Raw genomic sequence first — 10,748 nt, forward strand, 5'->3', positions numbered from 1 at the left:
ATTATACAATGTAAGAAAAATACCTAGAACAAGCTCTTTGTAAGCATGAGAGGTCATCTTGTATGCTTGATTTTTTGTTTGTTTTAGCTTTTATTTATTATTGTTAATCATACAATTAATTCATACATTCTTGTTTTTTAAGATTTTATTTATTTATTTATTTATTTGAGAGAGAGAGAGAAAGAGCCCAAGCAGGGGGGAGGGGCAGAGGGCGAGGGAGAAGCAGGCTCCCCACTGAGCAGGAAGCCTGACACGGGGCTCCATCCCAGGACCCTGAGATCATGACCTGAGCCGAAGGCAGATGCTTAACTGACTGAGCCACCCAAGTGCCCCCAATTCATACATTCTTAAAAAAATTCAAACGGATAAATAATTCTATCAAAAGATCCCCTTTGTCACACCAAACTCACAGCCCTCTCCAGATATAATTGTATACAGTTTGGTGTATATACGTCCAGATCCTATTCTGTACATTTACATGTATTTATGTTCATATTTAGAATTATCTATTTTTGTTTTGTTTGCTTCTTTTTACATAAAGGGAATTACATTGTGTATTATCTTATAAATTCCTTTTATTTCAGGTGGCAGTATGTCTTAGAGATCTATGACAGTACATGTAAATCTGAATCCTTCTTTTTCATTGCTGCATAATATTTCATAAAACAGATGAAGTACTTCATTTAACTGCACCCTACCTGATGGACAGTTAGTCACGTTCAGTTTGTCACTGTAATTGTGATGTGTATGTTGCATGGTAGATACCTGGGAATATTTTCCTAGGAAAACACTACTTTAAAACGGATTGCCAAATAAGAGGATATAAATCTTAAATCTTGATAAACATGGTGAAATTTTTTTCCAGAAGAGGCTGTATCAATCAATGTTAGCACCAAAAGTAGTATACAGAAGTCCTCATTATCTCCTTCTTTCCGTCAGCCTTTTACTACTTCTTCCTCCTTGTCTTCCAAATTTATGGGAGCAAAACTGGTATTTCATTGATGTTTCATTTGTATTTCTCCGATTGTAAGTGAAGTTTCCTATCTCTTCATGTATTTCTAGCTATTTGAATTTCTTTTTTCTGTGAAATACCTGCTCGTATTTTTGCCTTTTTCTTATTTATTAATAGAAAATCTTTATATATTTAAAATATTTACCTGCTAGGTTGAAAGAAAATATCTGCAACATAAATGTTATTATATTTGAACTTAATGTGTTTTGTTAGATAATTCGTGTAGAGTCAAATTATTCAACCTGTGTCTAACTTAAAATCTTCTCTGCCCCAGTATCTACTGTCAATTCTTCCTGTATTTTCCTCTTTTATGATGATGCTTTTTACATTTTTATTTTTAATTTATCTAGAATTATTATATTATTTGTTTTGCCCCCAAGGAGGTCCAGGTTGAAAAGTGAGCTGGTTTTTAATTCTTTTTTTATTTTGAATTCACAACCCTGAGATCAAGACCTAAGCCAAGATCAGCAGTCGGACGCTTAACCAACTGAGCCACTGGGCACCCCAAACTGGTGTTTACTCTAAACAGTGCCAAAGGGGGGTGTGCTGAAGGAGGCTTCTCCTGCACCCACTGTGACTCTCAGCAGAGAAGATGGGCTTGGCCAAGCCTATTGCCACCTGAGGGCCTGCATGTGCTGGGTGGGGAGGACCAGAGCATTGGGGTAGGCAAGCTGCCCCTCCCCTGAATCACCAGGGCCTCAGTGCCCTGCTCTCCCTCAACCAGCAGTGACAGGATACCCTCCACCACTGCCTATTCTGTGGGGGAAGCCCATGTGCTCCAGCTGCTGTAGGCGTGGCATGTGGCACACAGGGAGGGACTGTCAGGGCTACCTTCAGCCCCTGAACCAGGAGCCCATCCCTACCCACCCGCCTTACTGCAGAGAGGAGACAGAGGACATAGGCAGCCATAGTGGGCTCACAGGACGTTGGGATAGCCCCTCAAGGAGTGAGGCCCAGATCCCCTCCCGCAGCATCTGCTCATCCAGGGCTGCCCACAGCGGGGTCCCTGGGGAGGAGCTCCCTCAGGCCCACTGCACAGGCCTCAGGCCTGGGGACAGCCAGGCTGAGCCTTCCCGGCAAAACCAGAGACTAAGGGAGGCCATTTAAGGAGGTCCAAGGTGGTAGGAGGAATGATAGGCAGCTCAGCCAGGGTGCCTGGGGTAGGAAAGTGTCTGAGTGGCCAGTCCCTCACCAGGGTCCTGCAAAAGACACCCTCCTACATTGCCCATAGCCACCGCTCAGAAAGCTCCAGCCACTGCAGCGACCCAGCTGCATAGACCAGGCCAGCAAGGAGGCCACAGAAGAGCTGTAGGAAGGGTGGCTCAGAGCTGAGCAGTGGTATCTAGGCAGCAGCCACTATGACAGCACCCTCTGGGGCCGTCTAGATTGGTAACCTGTCCCCACCAACATGGCCAGGTGGACAGGCGTAGAGTTGCAGCCACCAGCGGCACTGGACCCTCAGAGCCCTGCCAGGAGCACAGCTATTAGCCCAACAGCTAGGGTGAGCAGGGCGGAGGTGAGCAAGAACTGCTCTGTGTCCAAAGGGCACTCCTGTAGCAGGCTCAGGAGCAGGCCAGGTCGGGCCAGGGATCCGCAGTTGGTGTGCCTGCCAAGGGTCCAGCAGCAGCTCTGGGGCCAGGGCAAGACTGGGGCCAGCCCCCACCAGCCACAGCCTGCTCAGCAGTAGCATCAGGAAGGAGGCCGCTAGAGGCAGTGCTGAGGACTGCAGAGCATGTCCCACGCCCCCTGGAATGCCAGGGGGAGCCCCCAGCTGGGAGTCAGGACTCCAGATTCCCGGCCCAAAAGCCCTGAGCTTACTTGGCTTGCACTCAGGCACATGACCCTGGCAGACCAGAGAGCAAGCCACCCACGGATTACTCTGGATCTAATTTTCTTTTTTCTCAGCTAGCTAGCCAATTATCCCAAGTTCTTTCCTTGCTTATATGAAATGCTATCTCTAGAATACATTTATCTCTGGGTTCTATTGAGTTCCACTGATCCCTTTTTATCTACTTCCATTTCAATACCATATCCTGTTCATTACTACAGCTTTATAGTATATTTTGATGTCTAACAAGCCATATCTCCACCACTGTTTTCTTTTTCTCAAAAAATTGATTTACTCCTGTACATTTTCTCTTCCACAAGGATTTTAGAATTAATTTGTCAAATTCCAGAGAAATTTGGGAATGCAACTAAATTTTTAGATTAATTTATGAAGAATTTATTGAGTCTTCCTACACGCAAACATGGAGTATTTCTTTTTTTTCAATTTTATAATATTTTTTATTATATTATGTTAGTCACCATATAGTACATCCCTAGTTTTTGATGTAAAGTTCCATGATTCATTACTTGCGTACAACACCCAGTGCACCATGCAATACGTGCCCTCCTCAACACCCATCACCAGCCCATCCCATTCCCCCACCCCTCTCCCCTCTGAAGCACTCAGTTTGTTTCCCAGAGTCCATAGTCTCTCATGGTTCTTTCCCCGTTCTGTTTACCCCCCCCTTCTTCTTCCCTTTCTTCTCCTACTGATCTTCCTACTTCTTATGTTCCATAAATGAGTGAAACCATATGATAATTGTCTTTCTTTCCTTGACTTATTTCGCTTAACATTATCTCCTCCAGTCCCGTCCATGTTGCAGCAAATGTTGAGAAATCATTCTTTGTGATGGCTGAGTAATATTCCATTGTTTTTATGGACCACATCTTCTTAATCCAGTCATCTGTGGAGAAAGGGGATCCCTCCCACACTGTTGGTGGGAATGCAGGTTGGTACAGCCACTTTGGAAAACAGTGTGGAGATCCCTTAAAAAGTTAAAAATTGAGCTACCCTATGATCCAGCAATTGCACTACTGGGTATTTACCCCAAAGATACAGATGCAGTGAAGAGAAGGGCCATATGCACCCCAATGTTCATAGCAGCATTGCCCACAATAGCTAAATCGTGGAAGGAGCCGAGATGCCCTTAATCATGGAGTATTTCTATTTTATCAAGTCTTCTTTTCTGTCTCTCAGTAAGCTTTATACTTTTCTTCATGTTCATATCAGAAAATGATATTTTATAACTATCACTGGTGTACAGAAATAGATGATAGAGAGATGGAATCCATCAAACTTGCTGAATTTTCTTAGGTTCTAATAGAAAATTTAAAGATTACCTGACAAAGTCCTTAGATTTTGGATAAATCCCAAGTACTATCAGATGCATTTCTTTCTGTCTAGTGGCTATTACTTATTTTCCATGTCTTACTGCATTGTCTAGTATCTTCGTTAAAAAGTTGAATAGTACTGATCACAGCAGTCATACTTCTCTTGTTCCTGATTTTAGTAAGAATGCTTCTAATATGTCATATGTGTGTTTGAGGTACATAAGTTTTCAGATAGTTTGTATCCTACAAGTAAAAGCAAACGTGTGTGTGTGTGTGTGTGTGTGTGTGTGTGTGTGTGCAGGCTTTAGTCTCACAGAAAGTACTGAAAAATAATTAACTTTACAAAGTTTCCTAACCTTCAGTCACATCCTTTTAAGGAGCTCCCAAAAGCCCTAGTTATATCTCAAATCGTTTTCTCATTACCAACAGGTAAATAAAACTTATTCCCCTTTGGTTAAAATCACCAGAATGGACTTTGTGTCATTTCCTTCTATGTTTCAATTCTGTAACCACTTCAACTGAGTGAATGAGTCCCTTCAAGCACCCTTCCCAATCCCTTAAGAATCCCTCTACCACCACAGTAATGACTGTTTAATTTTTCAAGAACTCTCCTGTGCTCTATCCACATGGGCCTGATAGTTATCTCCCTGACCCTGGAGAACCTCTCCTTTCCACATCTCCCCATTCTAAGCAGCTACTTTGAAGTGTACGTGACCTGTATTTGCAGATGTTGTCTATCAAGATGATTCATTCTGAACCCATATAGTATCACTTACTGTATGCCTGGCACTATACTAGAATATTTAGTGGATAACAAAGGCATGAAAGACACTGCCTTTGTTCTACAATTTTCCCACAATTGCTTGTATTCTAATTGCATAAGAACTGTCAGCAAGGGGCAAAGGGCAAGGCGTGCCTGGGTGGCTCAGTCTGTTGAGTGTCCAACTCTTGGTTTCAGCTCAGGTGGTGATCTAGTGGGTTGTGGGATCGAGCCCCATGTCTGGCTCCTTGCTCAGCAGGGTGTTTGCTTGTGGGATTCTCTCCCTCTGCCCCTCCCCTCACTTGCTGGCTCTCTCTCTCTCTCTCAAAATAAATAAATCCTAAATTAAAAAAAAAAAAAAAAGAACTGCAAGCAAGACCTATTTGTGTAGCTAGGAAATTCTTGGAGGAGGGGCATTCTTGAATTAGGTCCTAAATGTGTTTATTTTTTAACTAATTTATCTTCATTAGCTGCAATCTGGATTGGGACACACATTGCCACATGTCTCCCCATATTGAAGCCCTTTCTGTAAATCACTTTCACATAATGAGACACATACCCATATCTCCTTCTCACTCATATTCTGACAGGTGCCAAGTCTTCCTAGGGCATCTCCATAGAGTGTTCATTACTATAATCACATTTGTCCTCACCTGGAGTATCTCAATCCTCATCTAAGTGGCCTCCCCACCTTCAATTTCTCATCTCTCCAATCTTCCATATACACAGCTACTATCTCAAGCTTAGAGAGAAACTTCAAGGATGCCAATCCACTTCTCAGGATTAATGATTTTCCATTTCACACTGCATTTAAAATCCTGGGTGACCTTTTCTACCTCTTCACTAAGAGCTGGTTTTCCATAATGCAACCACATGTAAGTGCTCAATGAAGTCTTTTACTTCTGCTCACACTGTTAAATCTGCTGGAATATCTTCCACTCTTTTTATTATCTCAAGGCCTAGCTCCAATACCAACAAAAAATTCTGCATTATTTCCATCTCTCATTAACTCTGCCTTTCACTGGGCTTTACACCCGTTAAATTATGTGTGGCAATTAAATTATAGTGCTGTGTTTTATTTGTGTGTAGCCATATTTCTTATCCTTCTTACCTAGATTGTCAACTCTGCAGAAGGCATTGTTACCTGCACCATTACTATATTTCCTAGGGTGGTCACAATGCCAATAACACAGGAGGGCCTTTGTAAGTTCCTTTTGGACTGAATCGATCATGCTAGATAATAAACTGAGACGATCAGAGCTCATAAGCCTGCCTTGGATTGGGGTAACTTCCATTTATAATATTTTGCATTCATGGTCCAGAAGACTATGTATTAGCTAGTTTTAGGCACTGAGCAAATCACAGTAGGAATTGTCAGCTTTTCCAACAGGTGTGCCTGGACCTATCCTTGTTTTTTTTCTTTCTGTTTCCTAGAATAAACTACAACATTGTCCTTCCCTTTCCTTATCTTTAGAGAGTGTCCCAGCTTCTTTCATTAGCATTCACATTTTAATTAAAACAAACCCACCTATTCATTTAGAGAATCAGTTACATTTCTTTTCTTTTCAAATTTTAATAATACTCCATATCCCCAGGACAAGATCAACATCCTAAACCTACAAGGACACCGAGAGAGCAGTTGGCACCTATGTGAATGGTATTCTGAGCATCCTGAGAGATGCTTCACGGAGGACAGCCACTCCCAGACCATGACATGGCTTTTACTCTCTTCATCCCAACTGTGCTTCAATCCCAGAGAATCCCACACCAGGAATTTGTGAAATACCAGTGAGAGAGAAATGGTTAAAAGGAATTTCTGAGTTCATTTCTTTTCTTCAAGTATTTATGAACAAAAAGTTGGAAAGAAATTCACAGCATAAGTACATTTAGAAGAAGCCTAAGAGCAGCAGAAAACCAGATGACACATTCTGGAATGGGAGCAATCAAGGTTCTATTCAATCCGTTCCCCTTACCCCCCGTGCATCAGAACAGTTTCCCCTTTGAAACTTCTTGCACAGTTGCACAGGTGTATTGAATTCACACTGATTCACACACACACAAAAAAAGCAAAAAAAATTGTTCGTATGTCAACAGCTCTAGAAATTTCAGCAAATTCTTTAAGATGCAAAGATTAAAAATAATCCACTGAGGATTATTTCCTACTATCAAGACAATGGCAATGCTTTTCAGCTGTGAAGAGTCTCTTGATCTGACCACAAAGTATTTGTTGAGAAAAAAAAAAATTGTGTCTATGTCTGTGTCACATACTAGGAAGGTATATGGCTAGGCCAGTATTCAGAAAACTTATTGTAAAAGGTTAGGCAGTAAATATTACGGGTTTGGCAAGTTGCAACTACTCAACTCTGCCTTGTAGCTGGAAAGCAGCCATAGACACTACATAAACAAATCAGCATGTTTGTGTTCCTATAAAACTTTATTAACAAAACAGACAGCCTGCAGCCATAGTTTGCTCTGGGTCAGGCTATATGTTCTTTGACACAGTGATCATACCTTTCCTAGCAACTGTTGTGTCTCCAGGGTCCAGACTGTATCTGACACATAGTAGGTGCTAAATAAACACTGGCAAATACAAAAAAAAATCATTACTTACTATTTTAAAAACATATTTCTTGTCCTCAGCTCACCGTCTAGTTTTTTGGGGAAGATGAAAACAGGAAAATGTAGAGTAAGAACAAAAAGATCATGGATTATGGATTCCAGGTTAGTTTCTTGACTCAACATCAACTCTTTCTACCAACTTTAATGAGAGTTCATATTTCCATATCTCAAGAACTCAGTTTTCCTAATTACTGAGATAGGGTTTAGGCTTAGGTTATAAAGTCACTGTATTTGGGGCACCTGGGTGGCACAGCGGTTAAGCATCTGCCTTTGGCTCAGGGCGTGATCCCGGCGTTATGGGATCGAGACCCACATCAGGCTCCTCCGCTGGGAGCCTGCTTCTTCCTCTCCCACTCCCCCTGCTTGTGTTCCCTCTCTCGCTGGCTGTCTCTATCTCTGTCGAATAAATAAATAAAATCTTTTTTAAAAAAATAAATAAATAAATAAAGTCACTGTATTTAATGGCTTCCCAGGTTGTTTTTGTGAAGCTGAACTCATGTCAGGAAACCAAAAGAAGCCCCATGAAGTTCAAAAGATAAAAGAGACGGCGGTTGGCCGGATGACCAGGTCCCCCCTCTATTCACCTTTACCTGTCACTCTGACACTGTGCATATCTCCCATGGCATGGAAGATGAATCAGACCCCCACTGCTGCCATCAGCAAAAGTCTAGCTGGGCTCCTAAAAGGGGCTACATTAAGAGGGATATAGCAAGAATAGAGGCAAATTCTCAAAGTTAAGTGTTATTTGATATGGAATTTTCTCCCTAGCCAATGCTAAGGGAAACTGTTGCTGGATCTTGATTTAGGACAATGTGAGACTAGTATATCAGTTAGAATCCCAAAATAAAGTAGTCGGCACACTCAGGACAGTTCAAGGATAGGTCATTTACAAAGAGATCATTTACAAAGATGGCACAGGGCACAGGAAAACCACAAAGGATGGTACAACACCCTAAGGTTAATGAGGGAGGAGAGTCACCACCCCTAAGCCAAAGAGGCCAACGGAAGGAAGAGTTATGTGAATCCAGAAGGAAAGAGTCATCTAGAACTGGTCACCATGTGAGGAACAGTGACCTTGTGTTGTGTGACATGCTAGATGGAGGTGACCCAACAGAAAGATGAGAATGGAAGTAATTCACTATCTTCACTTCCCTTCCTCTCTGATTTCCTAGTGGAGCTCCTGATTGGCGGCACTGAGCCATAAGCCAAAGGGCAAGGATGCCTGTTGGTGGGGTCCACACAGGTCAGCCTCCAGAGGCAGTGAACAGGGTGAAGACAGTGGAGAGCAGATCTGGAGGGACAAACAGAAGCTGTCCAGCACAGATGGAGCCTAAAGGTACCGACGGCTTCTTAGACTGAGGCTGTCCTCTGTGAGGGTTGTTAGGTATCCACACACTCCCATTCTTCTTCTGAATGAGATTTTCACCATCTACAAGGAAATGAATTGAGCAATTTTCTGTTCCCTGCAGTGTAAGGAGAATCTCTTGCCAAACACTGTTGTTTAGCAGATGGTAGGTGATAACTGTGAGGGCTGTTTCAACCCTTCTAAGGCAAATGTCCAGGGAAAGAGCACTGGAGTCAGGAGTCCCCAGATCTGGCTTTGCTCCTAAGTAACTAAGTGACTGTGGGAAAGTCACTTCTCTTGGGGCTTAGCCTCATTTTCTTAATCAAAGAGAAAAACATTGGATCTGATAATCTGTGATCAGGATCCTTAATTTAGAGTCCTCTTGAAATTATTTAAAACCTTTGAAAATTTTGCATGTGTGCATATCAGCATTTTCTATCAGAATAATAATGGTTCCCTCTTATCAAATACTTAACTACCAACTCGGCATTTAGGTACTATGCTTAGCTTGTTCTCTGTCTCTTCTCTCTCTTCCCTTCTCTCTCGAAAATCTCATTAAATCCCCACAACAACCTTGAAGCTCGTGAGTCTTTTTCTATTTTATCATTGAGTGACTTGCCCAAGATACATGGTTAGGAAGCGGCAGAACCAGAATTCTCACCACCCTCTGTAACCCCCAAGATCATGGTCCACCCATCCCCATATTCCCTTGATCCCAGAGTCAGACACACATGACTCAGGATGCCAAATGTGCATTAACTGCTCCCGTAGAAGAGGCCTCAGGGCAACATGGGGGGCCATTTCCTGGAGGAACAAGGTGTGAGAGTTTGAGTGTTGAGATCCTTCCTGATGGCCATAGTGTGGGAGAGGTTAAGGAAGGATGATTCTGGACTGAGGGAATCAAGTCCCACTTAGCTGAGCCCTGGAGGTAAAGGAGACACCTCAAAGAGCAAACCCAAAGGCCAGGGAGATCTTAAACCTGAACAGGAGTGTTTCCTCTCTCATTGGAGATGATTTTTCCTGTTAAACTTCTATAAATTTTGTTGGCCCATCTGATGAAGGAAGTATTGCCCCATCCTATAGTATGGGCTCTGGAGAAGAAGCTCCTCCATCCTAAAGGGAGAACCCATCTATACTTTCCAGAAAACAAAGGCAACAGAAGGTTGGGGTTCTTGGGGCTCTGTGATCTGGCACATTCAAGCTGCTTGAGCCACCAGAGCTTCCTGCTGGGATTGCTGCTGGCTGCCCTGCCACCATCTGGAGAGACTCTCCACCAGGCCTTGGCTGCCCTTTGAAAGCCAACCTGTTCTGTTGCTCCTTCCAAACCGGGCAAGTGCCTAAAGAGCATTGGTGAAGCCAAGATATCCCATCTGTGAAGCTCCTAAGATACTCTGAGTCCAAGAAGGACTTTTCTGACCCATCCTCTGAGCTCCAAAGAGGGAGAAGTCCCTTGGAGCCAACATGCAGCTTTTTCCCAGCCTGGTCAGTGTATGTCACCGACTGTGACACACCAGGGACACAATTCCCCTGGGGAAATCCCACTTCAGGGAGGAAACGATTTGCTGGCCTCTCTGCAAGGGCAGCGGGGACTTCAGAGTTCATCGACCCCGTACCTCAAGATGGGAGGCTCCAGTGGGTGCAGGCAGCCAGCCGGCCAGGTCTATTTCCTGTGGGCTGGCACAGTCATAGCAACAGCGAGTCTTGGCAGCGCCGCTGTTTGACCTGGATCACTAATGTGAAATGCTCTGCACGGCCTGGCGAGTCCTCTAGATTCCACTTTGTTCTGCCAGAGGCCTTCTCTGCACACTCCATCAATCCCTGTAATCCCCTCCTTATTGCCCGGCTGCACGGAT

General features: G+C 43.4%; 1 pseudogene; it reads right to left on the reverse strand.

The window, feature by feature from the left end:
* Positions 1 to 1,592: 1,592 nt before the first annotated feature.
* On the reverse strand, positions 1,593 to 10,497 carry LOC103659221 (annotated as a pseudogene).
* Between the last annotated feature and the right edge of the window lie 251 nt (positions 10,498 to 10,748).

The sequence above is a fragment of the Ursus maritimus genome, unplaced genomic scaffold (assembly GCF_017311325.1).
Source record: "Ursus maritimus isolate PB19 unplaced genomic scaffold, ASM1731132v1 scaffold_7, whole genome shotgun sequence".
NCBI lineage: Eukaryota > Metazoa > Chordata > Mammalia > Carnivora > Ursidae > Ursus > Ursus maritimus.